Source organism: Bubalus bubalis, chromosome 22 (genome assembly GCF_019923935.1).
Source record: "Bubalus bubalis isolate 160015118507 breed Murrah chromosome 22, NDDB_SH_1, whole genome shotgun sequence".
Taxonomy (NCBI): domain Eukaryota; kingdom Metazoa; phylum Chordata; class Mammalia; order Artiodactyla; family Bovidae; genus Bubalus; species Bubalus bubalis.
The window spans coordinates 1,834,044-1,849,669 of record NC_059178.1 but is presented as its reverse complement, the minus strand read 5'-3'; the positions used below and the strand labels follow the sequence as shown (position 1 = coordinate 1,849,669).

The window sequence follows — 15,626 nt, the reverse complement described above, 5'->3', positions numbered from 1 at the left end:
ATCAACATCTGTCATCCCCACAAATAGGAAGATGCAGTAAACATAAATTGCCGCAAATATTTGAACTTGAACTTGTGTTGCAGGCACATATTCCTACCTGGGGAAATGAGAACTGCTGGGACATCTGATGTTTTATTACTTTTTACTGAAAATATTTATAGCTCAGGGCTGCTTGTTATTCACAGGTCAGAATTATTAGACTGGTAGAATAATAAATCCACGTTTATCACCCTCTTGTTTTCTGATAAATTTTAGAACGCAAAAGAATTTTAGCAGTAAGACTGATGTTCCCTTCACAAGAACAAATAAACAAACTCTCATTGTCCACGGTTAGAGTGTCTGCTTTTACTCACTACCTGGAATACTGGCACGGCTGCCCCAGCACAATCCCAAGAGTCAGGGAAGGTTAGGGAGGCAGTGGGTACGGCTGTTTAGTCGCTAAGCCTGTCCAACTCTTTCCACCCCACACACTGCAGCCCACCAGGCTCCTCTAGCCATGGGCTTTCCCAAGTGAGGATACTGGAGTGGTTGGCCATTTCCTTCTCCGGGGGATCTTCCCGACCCAGGGACTGAACCCACGGCTCCTGCATCGCAGGCCGACTGTTCTACCCTTGAGCCGCCGGGGAAGTTCCCCAGCGAAGGTAGACTGACTGCTGAAACACGTGCCCCAGGCCTCCCTGGCTAATGCCGTGTGGTTCAATGTCTTCACACTGCAGCCCAGTGCAGCCTGGCACGCGAGGCTCTGCTCCACACGGTCATTCAGGACCCAGGCTCCTTCCCCCTATGACTCCCCCGTACCTCAGGGCTTCCTGGTTCTCCCCGGCCGATGCGCAGGAACACCCCGCCTCTCGACACCTCTCATTCCCACACACATTCTCTTGGTGAGAACCAGTCACGTGGCCCCGCCTCCATGCGGAAAGTAACCCAGGACAGCGGGTGTCAACTGGGGCGATTCTGACTCTCAAGGGGCATGCAGCAATGTCTGGAGACATCCTTGGTTACCATAACTGAGCAACTGGCACCTAGTGGGCAGAGTCCAGGGATGCGTCCCCTGGGGCACAGGACAGTCTCCCCACAACAGAGTTAACCAGCCCCAAATGGCAATAATGCTGTTTTGGTAAGCATCGAGCCAGTTGCCAGAACCGCATACACATCAGTGCTTGGATCTCCCACCATTTCCCACTACCACACACACTCACCAATCCCAGCAAATCCAAATCCACGTATCGATAGTCTGTTCATCTGCTGCTTGTTGGTTCCTCCATTCACTCACCCAAGCTCTTAAACAAGACAAAGTCCTACAGTCAAAGAATTCACAGTGGAGCAGGTGAGGCAAGCATATGTAGAATTATCAGATATGGGGATAAGTGGGATTTAAGGGGAAAAATGGAAGGAAAATTTAATTTTGCTTGAGAGAGTTGGAGGAGAATCCATAGTACAAATGGAACAGGAAAGATGTCTTGAACGAAGCATATACTCATGGTTTTCCATCAGAAAGCTGTGTTTTTATTGGCAGGGAGGGGTGGACAAAAAAAGTGGTTCCAGGAAAAAGGGAACCGCAAAAACAAAGGAATGCCAATATGAACGGATATGATTTATTCCCTTTTTGTTTGGGGGGGAAATAAGAACTAGGAGAGGAAGGTGAGCAAAAACTGCCTGTTTATTCCGTGCTTTTTAGCAATGTATTCATGAAAGTCTCAAGTTCCCAGCCACACACACACGGGCTGTCAGTCAAGTGGTCTCTAGAGAAACACTTCCCACTGTCAGACTCCATAGGAACTTGTTAGCACAGGGCAAAGTCAGGTAATAGCCAGAAACCTCACTGCAAATTTCCCAACAGGACCTGTTGGGGAGTCCTCCAAACCATGCTGCCACCAAGCCAACACGCAACTGGCTCAGGCAGATGGCTGACCAAATGCGTCCATCCTTGTTCCCAAGGACAGCACAGGGCAGAAGGCAGATCTCCTCCTAAATTACACTGCACTGAGCCTGTTGGGTTAAAACAGAAAAGTGTTGCTTCTTCCCGTCTTGAATCCCAGTTTCGAAAGTGGCTCCCAGCTCCCCAGCACAGTCCTCCCGGGTTCATACCCCAGCTCTGGCGTAAATTCCCTATGTGACCTTGAAGAAGTTACAGAAGTTTCCAGAATCTTAGGAAACTTCCCTCCCAAATAATATGCTTAAAACTCTTAGCACTTCACCTGAAACAGATAATAAACATGTCTACCGTAGCCATCTCCTCTACCCCCCAAAACTGTCTTTCAGTTGTCATAAAATGCACTGTAGAAGCCACCCAAGCTTGGGAAGAAAAGCACCTGACGGGCTGTCACGTTGTTTTGTAGATTATTAATAGCAACTTCAATTTTCTTGGGCAAGATGCTATTAATTACAAACCAATACCACCAGGTAAACAACCGTGGATCTTATTTTTAAAGCTAAAATTAAAATTTTAAGAATACTACAGTCCAACACAATTATTTACCTCATTGTTCTTTTCACTCACATTCTTCCTCCCTCAAACTGTTGTCTCTTATTTTTCTCTGCGACCAGCTTTGGGAAAACAAAGTGTATCTAACTGTACCATAGGTTATACTGAACGACACTAGTCATCTAGCACTAAAAAGCCTCATAAAAGGAAGATATCTGCTTCTTTTTAAGTCAGAATCTCTAAAGAGAAGTTAAAATGGGAAGGAAGCAGACTGCAGAACCCGGAGGCAAGTCAGCCCGTGCAGAACCGCTTCCTCCTACGGTGAGGGGAGGCACCTAGGGTCCTGGCGAAGTCGATGCCAACCACGTTCACGAAACGTGGAAACAGACGCGCGTGGCGACGCCTTTTGCAGTCAGTCAAACTGCTAAGTCACTTCAGTCGTGTCCGACTCTGTATGACCCCATGGACTGCAGCCCTCCAGGCTCGCCCGTCCATGGGATTCTCCAGGCAAGAGTACTGGAGTGGGGTGCCACTGCCTTCTCCAAGTCAGTCAAGAACAAGGAATAAAACAAAACCTGAACCAACCAGAAGACCGAGGCTGAATCACGCCTAGACTTCAAAATTGATTATCACTGCCCTCCTAATTTACAAGGAATTCTAAATTGTCTGGACAGCATCTTGTTCAATTTCCACTGCAGACTGGACTTGACCCCGAGAGGATGCTATTCTAAGGAGTATATTAAAGACAGGGCTTGGCATCTGCACGGACAGATTTCACAAACAAGGTATAATCAGTCTGGAGTCAAATCCAAAGTGTTCTTTTTAACTTCTTAGTAAAGACATTTTTCCTTGCATGTCAGTGAACCTCTTGTAGGGAAGTATGACTGGCCTGAGATGCAATTCTCAAAGACTTTATTTATTATTCTGATATAAACTTAAGGTGTATGAACAATTAATTTTTGAGAGCTCTGAATCCACTGTTGGGAAAAAAAATAAACTATAGATTCTGCAAAGAAACACTAACTGTCTGAACTAATATTTAGCATTTTGTGTGTAGAAATAAACACAATTTTAGTAAATGAATTCTGTTTCCCAAAAGATTCCTCTTCCATGGATAAACTGCTTACCTTCTTCTTAGGTGAAGTAAGAAACCATGAAGAAATCTGTCTTATCAGGCACATGAGGGAATATGAGTTCTCAGTGTACACAATGATGAAACGGGAGTCTGATGGGAAGGTGATGTAAACGTCTGACAACTGCCCTTGGGTGTTCTGTGCTTGAGATTTACAGAACTGGCAACCAGCGGACTGATTACTGTTTCTGGCAATTTGTTGCAGGTCCTAACATCCCCAGATAAACAGTTAACACTTCTCAAGAAGAAACAGAAAACAAAGGATTACCACTTGAAGCCTCAGCTAAAGACTAGAAAAATCTATGGCTTATCTAAGAGCCTGATCAGGTTGCCACCAACCAGCCCTCCAAATTAGTAATGAAGATTCCGAAAGACGGAACACCGGCCAACAGAAGCCCAGCCCTGGACACTGCCACCCAGGATCACGGAGCCAGGTCTGGTCCCCTTCCCAACCCCCGCTTGGAATTAACAGACTCAGCAGGAAATCCCTCCCAATCTCTGGGAGGAAAGCACTGTGTACACAAATGCCCCCTCACAGCCCACCCACCATCACATTTACACACGGGCATGTTCCAGAAGCATCCCGCTGCAACAGAAGACAAGGCAGCTCACCTGCCGGTGTCCGGCGTTTCCACCAAGAAGAAAAAGAGACAAATCGAGAAGCACCTAAGCTCCTAGATATAACAAATGCACTCGGGATATCAGCGCGATAAGGAAGCCAGAGCGGATCTTGGCTTGCACATTTTCAAGTTAGGGCCCAGCCTCAAATCCAGCCTGAACTGGAACCCAGCTCTCAAAGCTGTTTCTGAAGATTACATTGATTGCAGCATTCCTTCAACAAATATTTATTGAAAGTCGACTATGTACCAAGCTCTGGGGAACAGCCCTACCGGGCACAGCAAACACCACTGTCCAGGGGGATATTTGTAAAGATTCCATTAACTTTACACTGTCCAGCTTTCATGGCTTTATTAAAGCGCTCTCTTCTTTAAACTAATACTAATGCTAATGAGATTCCATCCAAAGAGCAGATGCCTGGATAAAGACGCTGGCCAGCCACGCAGCTTTCTCCATCCTTCCCCCGTCCGGTTCTCTCCTGCCCACCGCCTTCCGACGGCCGTGTCTCTAACGACGTGAAAGACCTACAAAGCCTGCTTCAGGATGCAAACGACGACCACGGAGCAAGGACAGGACCCCGAAGTAGGGTGACCAACTGGTGCCAGGTTCCCTGGGACTCTTCTGGTTTTTAAAATATAAGTCCTTCCACCCAAGTACCCTCTTCGTCCTGGACAACCGAGTCGGTGGGTCTCCCTACCCCTAAGGAAGCACACCCCAGCAAAGGCAGGTGCAGACGTTACAGGAGGCCCTTCCCCTGCCTGAGTGAGGCCAGCGGGGAAAGGCGTTTAGCTGGTGTCCTGTAAGGAAAGCCTGTGGGCTATCTCAGATCCCCGCAGTCTCCTCAGCATCCTCCTGAGAAGGTCTGTCATTTTAAACACCATGCCATTTAAGCAAAGCTCTACAAAGACTATCCAATGACAGGACTCCAATAACACAACGTACACAAGAAATTCTCACATCAGTGCTGTAGCTATAGGGATGGGGGTACTTCCCTGGCTAGCTTCAGAGACCCTTGAGTTTATACCATAACTATTCATCCCAAGATTTCTGGAACCCAGCACCAAGACTGGGCAACGATAAATACTGAATAGAACAGACCTTAACAATAGCTCGGAGAAGGCAATGGCACCCCACTCCAGTACTCTTGCCTGGAAAATCCCATGGACGGAGGAGCCTGGTAGGCTGCAGTCCATGGGGTCGCTAAGAGTTGGGGACGACTGAGCGACTTCATTTTCACTTTTCACTTTCATGCATTGGAGAAGGAAATGGCAACCCACCCCAGTGTTCTTGCCTGGAGAATCCCAGGGACGGGGGAGCCTGGTGGGCTGCCGTCTATGGGGTCGCACAGAGTCGAACACGATTGGAGCGACTTGGCAGCAGCAGTAACAATAGCTGCCACGCTGCAGCGCTCTGACGTGTAGGACGACATGCTGAGCACTTTACAGGAACGGCCTCGTGTATACTCACGGTAACTCAGTGAGGTTGACTGACCTCTGTTTTCTAGGTGAAGAAACCAAGGCTCAAGGTCATCATGGCAGAGTTCATATTTGAACCCAAACTATTTTGCTTCAAAAGCTCCATGTTTTCAACACTGCAACTGAATTAAGTTCAAGTAAGGTGGCCATTGAGAAACCTATATGCAGGTCAGGAAGCAGCAGTTAGAGCTGGACAGGGAACAACAGACTGGCTCCAAACAGGGAAAGGAGCACGTCAGGGCTGTATATTGTCACCCTGCTTATTTAACTTCCATGCAGAGTACATCATGAGAAACGCTGGGCTGGAAGAAGCACAAGCTGGAATCAAGATTGCCGGGAGAAATAGCAATCACCTCAGATATGCAGATGACACCACCCTTATGGCAGAAAGTGAAGAGGAACTAAAGAGGCTCTTGATGAAAGTGAAAGTGGAGAGTGAAAAAGTTGGCTTAAAGCTCAACATTCAGAAAACGAAGATCATGGCATCGGGTCCCATCACTTCATGGCAAATAGATGGGGAAACAGTGGAAACAGTGGCAGACTTTATTTTAGGGGGCTCCAAAATCACTGCAGATGGTGACTGCAGCCATGAAACTAAAAGACGCTTACTCCTTGGAAGGAAAGTTGTGACCAACCTAGATAGCACATTCAAAAGCAGAGACATTACTTTGCCAACAAAGGTCCGTCTAGTCAAGGCTATGGTTTTTCCAGTAGTCGTGTATGGATGTGAGAGTTGGACTGTGAAGAAGGCTGAGAGCCGAAGAATTGATGCTTTTGAACTGTGGTGTTGGAGAAGACTCCTGAGAGTCCCTTGGACTGCAAGGAGATCTAACCAGTCCATTCTAAAAGAGACCAGTCCTGGGTGTTCATTGGAAGGAATGATGCTAAAGCTGAAACTCCAATACCTTGGCCACCTCATGAGAAGGGCTGACTCATTGGAAAAGACTCTGATGCTGGCAGGGATTGGGGGCAGGAGGAGAAGGGGATGACAGAGGATGAGATGGCTGGATGGCGTCACTGACTCAATGGACGTGAGTCTGAGTGAACTCCAGGAGTTGGTGATGGACAGGGAGGCCTGGTGTGCTGCAATTCATGGGGTTGCAAAGAGTCAGACACGACTAAGCGACTGAACTGAACTGAAGGTGGGTGTGTGTGTGTGTGTGTGTGTGTGTATAAAATAACAGGCCAAGAACTGAGAGAGGAGATACATTTCTTTTATTCTCTCCACTTTTAGTTTTGCCATTACAAGGAAAAAAAAAGGCAGAAAAGCAAATCAGTTATGAGTTAAGCTCACACATGCAGCTAAGGCAAGGCAAGGATCTGAGTCAGAAGAGCAGCACTGTGCCTGGCAAGCAGCAGACACTCAATATTTGGATACATTTAAAACACAACCATGCCTAATATAAGGTTTCAGTTACTAATGCTCAGTGTTTCCAAGGCTACTTTACCCACCACCATAGGTGACTAGATGGAGTCCTACCTGAAGCTTCTAAAGGGGAAGTGTGATGGAGCAGGAGGAGATGGACAGGCACTCATCCCAGTCACCGAGGGCTCCCTACTGCATGGCTGAATCAGCTGTTACTCACTTAAAATGATGGTTATCTTCATGGTTCATACAACAAAGGGGCAAATTCTCTAAACAAAGTACAGAGATCTATCCTCATGATCGCCAACCACTTCCAATCTCATTTCACCTCAAAGGAAGCAATCTGCAAACCTACAGAGCAACACAACTGCAGAAGAATATCACACTAAGCACTTTGGTTTTGAGACATTTATCTCCATTCCATTCATTACCCGTCAAAAGGAGAACACTGTGTTAATGTATTCTTGGCCATTTTCTCCAAGCAGCTGAACACATTTCCTCTTTCACAATAACATAATCCATAATGATCAAGCATTCCTATCATGTGAATGAGTATTCCAAAATCTAAAGAGGTGAGGGAAGCTAGATGTCTCTCCCAAAGGCACTTACAGCCACAAGTGAGCAAGGAGGCAGGTGAGTAGCCAGCTGTGGGCAAGGGCCACCCACTCATATCAAACTCAAACCCAGTCTCATTGAGACTGTGGGCCGGCCTGTGAGGGTGTCGAGTTCTAATGCTTATGACTATACGTCACCAAGAGGAGGGTTTTTTGGTTTGTTTTATCATTGTTTTGGAAGAAACAGGCCAACTCACGTCAAAAACAGGCCACCAATGACAATTCATTTTGTTAGAATGATGACTCTCTGTGAGAATGTTCGCCTCCCGACCACTGAGATGCACACACTGCAGGCTGGCAGCTCTAATCCAACTCAACACTTACTCATCATTAATGTAAGCTGGGGACGCTCTTACAAATTGGTTTGTCTCTTCTTAACTTCCTTTCATTCTACAGGCCAAAAGCATCTATAATTCCTTTATCCCAGTAAGTCAAAGTCATTTCTCTGCTATCAGTGATTTAATATTTATTGAGCCCTTACTTTCTGCAAACATGGTGGGCAATACAAAATAGGGCCAAACTTCATCTAGTCTTCATCTTCAAGGAAATTATAAGAGAACTGAGATTCTGCTGTCTCAGTCTCTATACCTGCCAGCCCACAGACCCCTTGGGAAGAACTGTACCCCTAACCTTCTCCCCCAGCTGAGCAATGACTTGTGATATGTGGTCTGATGACAAAAGACATCCTGGGACATCTTTTCAACACATCTCCCGTTATGTGCACGAGCTTGAGTGGGTCTCTGCTCTCTGCAACTAAACAGAAAGAAAAAGACACTTCAATGTTAGGTGATTAATACAGGGCAATTGTGACAAGTGTCCTTTGTAGAATGAATGAGTGAATACTGAGTGAAATGAGAGGCAATTTTGCCAAAGGACACTGTAGGAGTCAAGGATCACTATGAACTAAAATGATGGAGTTAAACTTTTTGGGAGAGTTAAGAGCTGAGTCACCTTTAATGATGGGGTATCATGTGGGAGAGGACGTTGCAGGCCACAGAATATTCCAGAATTAAGAAATAGGCTATGGAAAGCATTTGGGGGGACTAGTAGGCTAACCACTCCAGCTAATGTGGTGTTTTCAAGCCAGGCACAGCAAAAGTCAAAGTTGGACAGGAAGTTGGGGGTGGGAAAGCCAGGCGTGAGAGTTCTCAGCTAGGGGGGAGAAATCAAGGAAGATGTGGGAATTGTCACTAAAGATGCCCAGTGCATCTGTTAAAAAGCAGAACACCAATGTCAATAACCATGGTCCCTATTTGCACAGCATATATTTCCACAGTATCTCTCAAAGCTTTTACCAAAAGCTCATCAGTTCTTATAGATCCTCAGTGAGGAGTACATGATGTATGGTTATCTGGATTTACTAATGGAAAGTGAGGCAGAAAAGTGACATTTCCTTTGGTAGGTGGGAATAAGATGGGGATAGGGGGCATAGAAAGAGACAAGGCAAGCACAGAACACAGTGTCCATAGATTCCATTTCATCACGACTTCGCTCCCATCAGCAGCCCATCTGCATCTGATCATCCCATTCCTTGCCTGAAGCCTGCTCCCCCAGGAAGCCCATGTGATGTTAGAATAACCTTTACCACGCAGGATGTTGCAATGAGCTTCAGCCATGCAGGGATTTATAAATCAAGTGGAAAATAAGGCATCCTTTCCACCCACCCCTGCACTCCCAGCAGACCACAGACATCCCCCAGCACTGCCCCCCCAACACACACATACACACACACACACACACACACACACACACAAAACTCCACAAAGAATGTGCTCCAAGACCGCAGCAGACACATCAGGGCTCAGGGCTCCACCAGGAAATCCCAGGCCTCAATAACTACCCAAAGGAAATGCAAGTCCCATCTACAGAGGAGGACTCTGTTCTTAAAAATGGCAGTAAGTCAACTGGCAAAAGAAAACCCTAAACCATGTAACAAGTCCTTATTTCATCCTGGAATACATGGTGCGGCTCCCAAAGCCCTGAAGAAGGGTCTGGAACCCCAGCACCTCCTCCCTTCCAGCTTCCACGACACAGAGGCCCACCATGCCAGCAGTCACGTGCCCTCCACCAGCGTATTCGACCTGGATGGCGGACTTCACGGTGAAAGTGAAACAGTAGGAACTCGGAGGCCAAACATGATCGAGACATGTATTTCAGAGCTTCCCAGAGACCCTTCCAGACGGGACTCCAGGGCTTCATTCCCCCCGGCTCACTCTGCACGTCGCCCTTAGCTGGGTCCTGGGGGTCTCGGGTGAATCTGCACCAATCCCCCACGGGTTTCTCACCTGCCCATCTCCACTTCTGAGCCCCGGTGGGTGCACTCCCTCAAGGGAGCTGGGCTGGAGAGCAGCCTCTGGACTTTCAGTCAACACCGAGGTCCTCCGGTCACTGACTCGGGGCCAGCGGCCAGTTTACATATCACTTGTCTGCAGAGTCACTTTTGTTCAGTCACGTCCGACTCTTTGCAGCTCACGGACAGCAGCACATCTACAGAGAGCCTTCTGTAAAGGCAGCCTCAGCCACGCGGTCAGTGGAGAAGCAGCACGACCTCACTCGGTTCCACACTTACGCCAAACGGACATGTCAGACTCTCACTCAGTTCCATACTTACGCCAAACGGACATGTCAGACTCTCACTCAGTTCCATACTTACGCCAAACGGACATGTCAGACCCTAAACGTTCTAACCGATGAATTCATTCAGGCCCACTCTTGCTCTTTTTTGACCCTCAGCTGCTCCAAACAAGCTCAGGAAGGCTTAGACAAGAGGCAGATGGCGAGGGAGAGGGAGTCTGGGAGCTACACCTCTCTGTTACATAACGCTCAGCACAGAAATCTCCCGGAACCAGCCTTGGGAACACCTCCTGGCCCATCACTTCAGAATAAACCATGACTCAAAACAGGCAAAAAGAGAAAACAATTGTCACTTTGGTATTTGATGACCAATGTGCAATCCTACTAGCAAATAGAACATCAACGTATTAGTAAAAACAGGTTTGGGTAGGATCAGATTCTTTAAGAGACATACCATTTGTTCATTCAATCTACACTTATGTAACTCTCAACGCACCAGCCTAGACCCTGTAGGAACACACGAGGCCACTTGTGGAAGGTTGTTGGTGCTGCTCACCTAGACCCCGTTTCCCCCTGTTCAGTGTAAGGAGCAGCAGGTTACCGTTAAACGGGGTCACAGGAGTCCGCTGAAGCAGCATCAAGTCACTTCCGGGTCAGACCGTGTCCTGGTCAGAGCAAGATCCTCAGGGCCCCCTGCCCCATCGCAGGGACCTTTCATCTAGGCCCCCGTCAGGATCACGCCCCACGAAGCTGGGTCCTTGAGGGACTGCCAAGAGCAGGCCCAGCTGCTGACCATGCTGGACACGGAGCGTGGGACGGAAAGAGCCGTGTTCAGCCACTGAGATCCGGAAGGCACGTGTCACGGCCGCGTGACCCAACCTATCTTGCTGATACCTCACTGCTTAAAAAAGACCGAAACCTGCAAAGGTCCCCCTCCCCCCACTGTTTTCTAAGACAGAAAAGCAGAATTTACTTCAAAATTCAAGTGCAGCAGGGCCCAAATAACACCTTGAAATGTAAAGGGTGCCAACAGCGCAGACTGGCAACCAACAGTCTCTGAGAGACAGCTCTGAGAGAGCAAGGAATGAAAACAGAATGGCCACCAACAGGGGGAAATTCAACCACCCGCATGGAATTCAGCAGAGCTGGAACACTATGAAGAAAAGGTCCCCTTCCGACCACAGGCCCAGTCACGTGTGAAGCAGTGAGCACCCTCGTGAAGAAACACCCAGGCAGAGGCTGCATGGCCGCACGAGCCGCCGCCGCAGAGGCCCAGGACCCCGCTCTGTCCCCACCTCGCTAGCCTCCCCCGAGCCTCGAGTCAGGTCTGCAGCGCTCGTGACCCGGAAGCTCCCTGGAGGGGGTTCGCTTTTGCGTCTCCACACCCCACCCCAGTCCGGCCCTTGACAGCTGTTGCAGAGCCCAGCACCCACCAGGTCCTCGATAAACAGCTCCCAAACGAAGTAAATGAGCACTGTAGGAAGAACTCAGCTCTGCAGGCCAAAGCCAGTCTCGTAACCTCTAGGGCTCCTCCAACCTAAAAACTAAAATGCACCACTGCCCACATCTGGGAGTGGGGAGCCCACACTGAAACGGACAAGTTAAACATCAGTGTGAGGCTTGACCGGGAATATTACCAGACTCGCTTGAAAACCGCCGTGAGAGCGAGCCCTGAGCCCTGGGCCGGGGCGCTCTACTCTCGGACGTGTGCTTACACGTGCAGGCAGCTGTTTTTCCCGTGTGGAATTTTATGTTGTGAGGTATTTATTTTTTCTATTAAAAAAAAAAAGCCACACCCTTTGTTTCTATTGCATTATTAAAACTTATTATCCCATCACGTGGCTTTTCCTCTTGGGCACACACCCTGCATTATTGCTGACATCAAAATCACTTGTCAAAATACCTCTACCCTAGCCCCACTACACCACTGATCTCTCCAGAGCACAGGTCTCTGTTTCAGCTGGGACAGGGTGGAAACTCATCTGCTTTTCCCAGAGACACCTGAATGCTCTGAGTAGAAGAAAAAAATGCCAGCATCACTGACATCTTTTGAGGTCACCTTTCCAAACAAAATTACCCTAGAGGGCAACAACAGATCTTTGAAGTTTTTAAATTATATTTTTTAAGGGATTTGGGCAGGGGAGGGCGCGGGGCAAGGTGAAGGGAGACTGTGCCACAGATGTTGCGCGGGGAATGCAGTGAGAGCGCACGGGCCTCCAGTCCCCGCCACCCCTTCCGCCTACACAAGAAATCTTGATCCGCTCCTATCCATTCTTCTTCCCTGCTTCTCCCAGAGGACGCCTGGACTCTGCCCTCCAGGACACAATACCCACATCAAGGTGTCCTGGGCCATCTGAAGGTGAGACTTTCACAGAGCTTTATCAAGATAACCCCAGGTCTGGTTAGGTTGCCATCAAAACAGAACTATGCTTGGAAAGGAAAGAACAGGCCACAGTTTTTGGAAAAGAACCAACAACCTAGAGATAAAAGCAGACTGAGGGCCTAGTGGTTCATGGCTACATAAATGGAAACTTCGCTGAAGCTCCATTTTCCCTTCTCTTCTGCTCTCCCAACAGCCCTCCCACCCACCTCCCAGTAACTTAACTGCTGGCACATCCCTCCTGCTGTTGCAAATATTACAATGAAGAGATGGGGGAAGAGACAGCATTTCATATGAAGGTTACTACATGTGACCAATGCCCTAACAGAGCACTGGTCAAATTTATAATCAGCCTTACAATGATACCTTTTCAACACATGATATTCCATTTACAGACTGAAGCCAAAATGTATTTCTACCGATAGGAAAGCAGACATATTCAAACCCCACATTCCCAGACAACTGCCGATTACATCAAAATTGCCCTAAAAGGAACCCGGTGGAATTTATACAACTCCAAAGGCAGCCTGCCCTCAATGACTTCTTCAAAAGGAAGGTTTAAAGTCATTTGCAATTTCTTTCTCTGGACCAGGAGTTTCGGCGGTGCCCTCTCCTCCACACAGACAGGAATGGATGGTGTGAGGCGGGAACCATCCGAGCCGCCCCTTGCAGACACCGCTGACCCAAACGACCCGGGGACACCCAGGCGCCTACGCGGATTATCGGGGTTTACCTGCATCTGTCCCCGAGGCCCTTTCGCCCCCTTCTGCGTGATGACATCAAGTGGAAATGGCACGCGTTTGGGAGGCAAGAGGCTGACAAGCAGGAAGCACAGCTGAGCCCGAGCTTTGTTCAGCCTGCAGTGAAATACACGCAGTAAGGGTTAGACCCGCGCAGCAAAGAAACGCAAGCGTCCTCCAGGGCAGAGCGGCGGAGCGCGGCACCCGGCCGGTGCAGGCGGCGGGGGTGTGGCGGGCTGGGCCGCCGAGGGGCCGAAGCGCGTCCTAATTGTCTTTATAGGCTCAGTGGCCACCGCCCCCAGTCCTCTGCAGTCTTCCCCGCCCCTAAGTTATCCTCCAGGGGTAGAGCCTCAACTAGCAACGATAACCCCTCGGAAAGAAAAACAAGAGAAGGCGCAGGACGGCATCGCGGAGTACGAGCAAAACGCCCTAGGTAAACCCGGTTACGCGGGGGCGCGGGGCGCGCCGCCCCCGCCCAGGTCGACCCTCCAGCGCCGCGGCCGCGAGCATCCTTCCCCGCGCCGGGTCCGCCGCCTCCCCAGCTCACTGTCCCACTGCTCTGGATCTCTCCTCTCTCCACCCCGGGCGGCGCTCCCCGCCCCACGCCCACCCTCGGCGGGAGGGGCGCCGGCCGCCTCCCGAGCAGCGCCCAGCGGGTCCGGCCGCCTTTGTCCTGCCGCTGCCCTTCCCGGAGCGAGTGCTCCGGGCGCGGGGTCGGCACAAAAGACCCCTAACATCTGGCCCTCTCCCGTCGCCTCTCCTCCCGGGAGGGGCCGGATCCGCAGGGACAACTTCAGGGGCCGGGCAAGGCGCTCGACAAAGGCGCCCCAGGGGCGCATCCCCGGGGGGCGCGGGGTCGGGGCGCAGCCGGGGCGCGCGCACACGCACGTGCACCCCAGGGGCGCGCGGCGCGGGCCCGAGACCAGCTCCCAGGACCAGGGCTCCAGAGGGCATCCGAGGACTCGGCGGAGCCGCCGGGCGCGCCGCTCCCCGCCCCGGCCGCCGGCCCGACTCCGCCCGCGCTCGGAGAAGCGCACTCCGGGGGCACCTCCCCCGCGCCCCGTGGCTCTGCCCCCCGCTCCAGGGTCCAGAAGACGCCCCCGGCCGCGTCCCCGTAGGCGCCTCCCGGCTCCCGCTGGCCCAGCTCAGGGACGGCCGCTGCGAGGGCGCAGACATCCCCTGGCGCTCCCCTCGCCGCCCGCGACCCCGGAGGGACAGAGCGGAGGAACAAACCGAAACTCACCGACCTCTCCCCGCGGCGGGCTCGGGCGCTCCCTCAGAGGCGGCGGCGGCGGCGGCAGCATCGCCGGGGTCCCCGCGCGCTCGACCCCCGCTCGGCCGGACGCGCGCCCCGGGTGCTGGGCGGGCGCGGGGGGCGCAGCGGCGGTGCCCGCAGCCCCCGCTCCCGGCGCGGCCCCTCGGGAGGCGCCCCACCTGCCCCGCCGCCCTCCGCGCTCCGGGCCGGACGCCGCCGCCAGCGCTCGGCTCCGAGCCTGAGCGTGTGGCGTCCCCGCCCGGGCTCCGGCACCAGGAGGCCGGCTCGCTCCCCGTGGCGCCGCCCCTCCCCGGCAGCCCCACCTCCCGCGGGTCCGCACTGTCCGTCTGTCTGTCCGGAATCGCCGACCACCCCCAGGCTGAAGAGCTGCCCGCCCTCCCCCGCCGCACCCCAGGGGCCCAACCTCGGCGGGGACGCGTCGTGGTCCCTTCTCTGCGCGCGCGGGACCCGGGCTGGCCCGAGTCAGGTGTGAAGGAGGCCGGGCTCCGCCGGCGGGGGCGGGCCGGGGCGGGGCGAGGCGGCGGGGGCCGGTCCGCGGCGCGGGCCCGGACCGCGCGGGGCGGGAGACCGTCACGTTTCCAGAAACTGCGCGTCCGGATCCGCGTCGGTGCTGGTCCTTTCTGGCCGCCCCTGCGGGTTCCTGTGGCCCAGGCAGGGCGGGCTCTTGCTTTGGTAAAGGAGAAGATGCAGCCACAGAAGCCGGAATGACACCCGCCACCTGGCTCCCCAGGATTTGGGGCGGGGATGGGGGGACCGGGCAGGGGGTAGCAGGAAGGGGCACGTCCTAGGGCCGTGGGAACCAGCGGGACCTTGGACCTGGGGGTCCACCCTATTTCTCCACCTCGAAACGTAACTCCTACCTTAGGGACAAGCTTTGCATGTCTAGTTCCTCTAAGAAAATACAGGCGTGCCTCTGGTGTTGATTTCAGAATAGGAGAACCGAAGAGGAAGGTCGCTGGGAGAGATGTCTACACAGACTGGAAATCCCAAAGTCTATTCCGTGACCCTGGTAAAGTGAAGCCTGCC

At 51.7% G+C, this 15,626-nt stretch overlaps 1 protein-coding gene across 7 annotated transcripts in view; it reads right to left on the bottom strand.

The window, feature by feature from the left end:
* Window positions 1–15,102, bottom strand: part of RNF152 (ring finger protein 152) — a 72,845-nt gene extending 57,743 nt beyond the window's left edge. Inside the window, exons 1-3 of one of the 7 annotated variants that reach the window (XR_003106043.2) lie at window positions 15,004–15,102; window positions 13,318–13,441; window positions 6,718–8,383 (exon numbers count right to left, since the gene is read on the bottom strand). The gene's annotated coding sequence lies outside the window, so the exon portion shown is untranslated. Of the gene's footprint in view, window positions 1–6,717; window positions 8,384–13,317; window positions 13,442–14,567; window positions 14,918–15,003 lie in introns of those variants that run through there. The other 6 variants (XM_044934784.2, XM_044934783.2, XM_044934785.2 and 3 more) reach the window with 6 other exon arrangements.
* Between the last annotated feature and the right edge of the window lie 524 nt (window positions 15,103–15,626).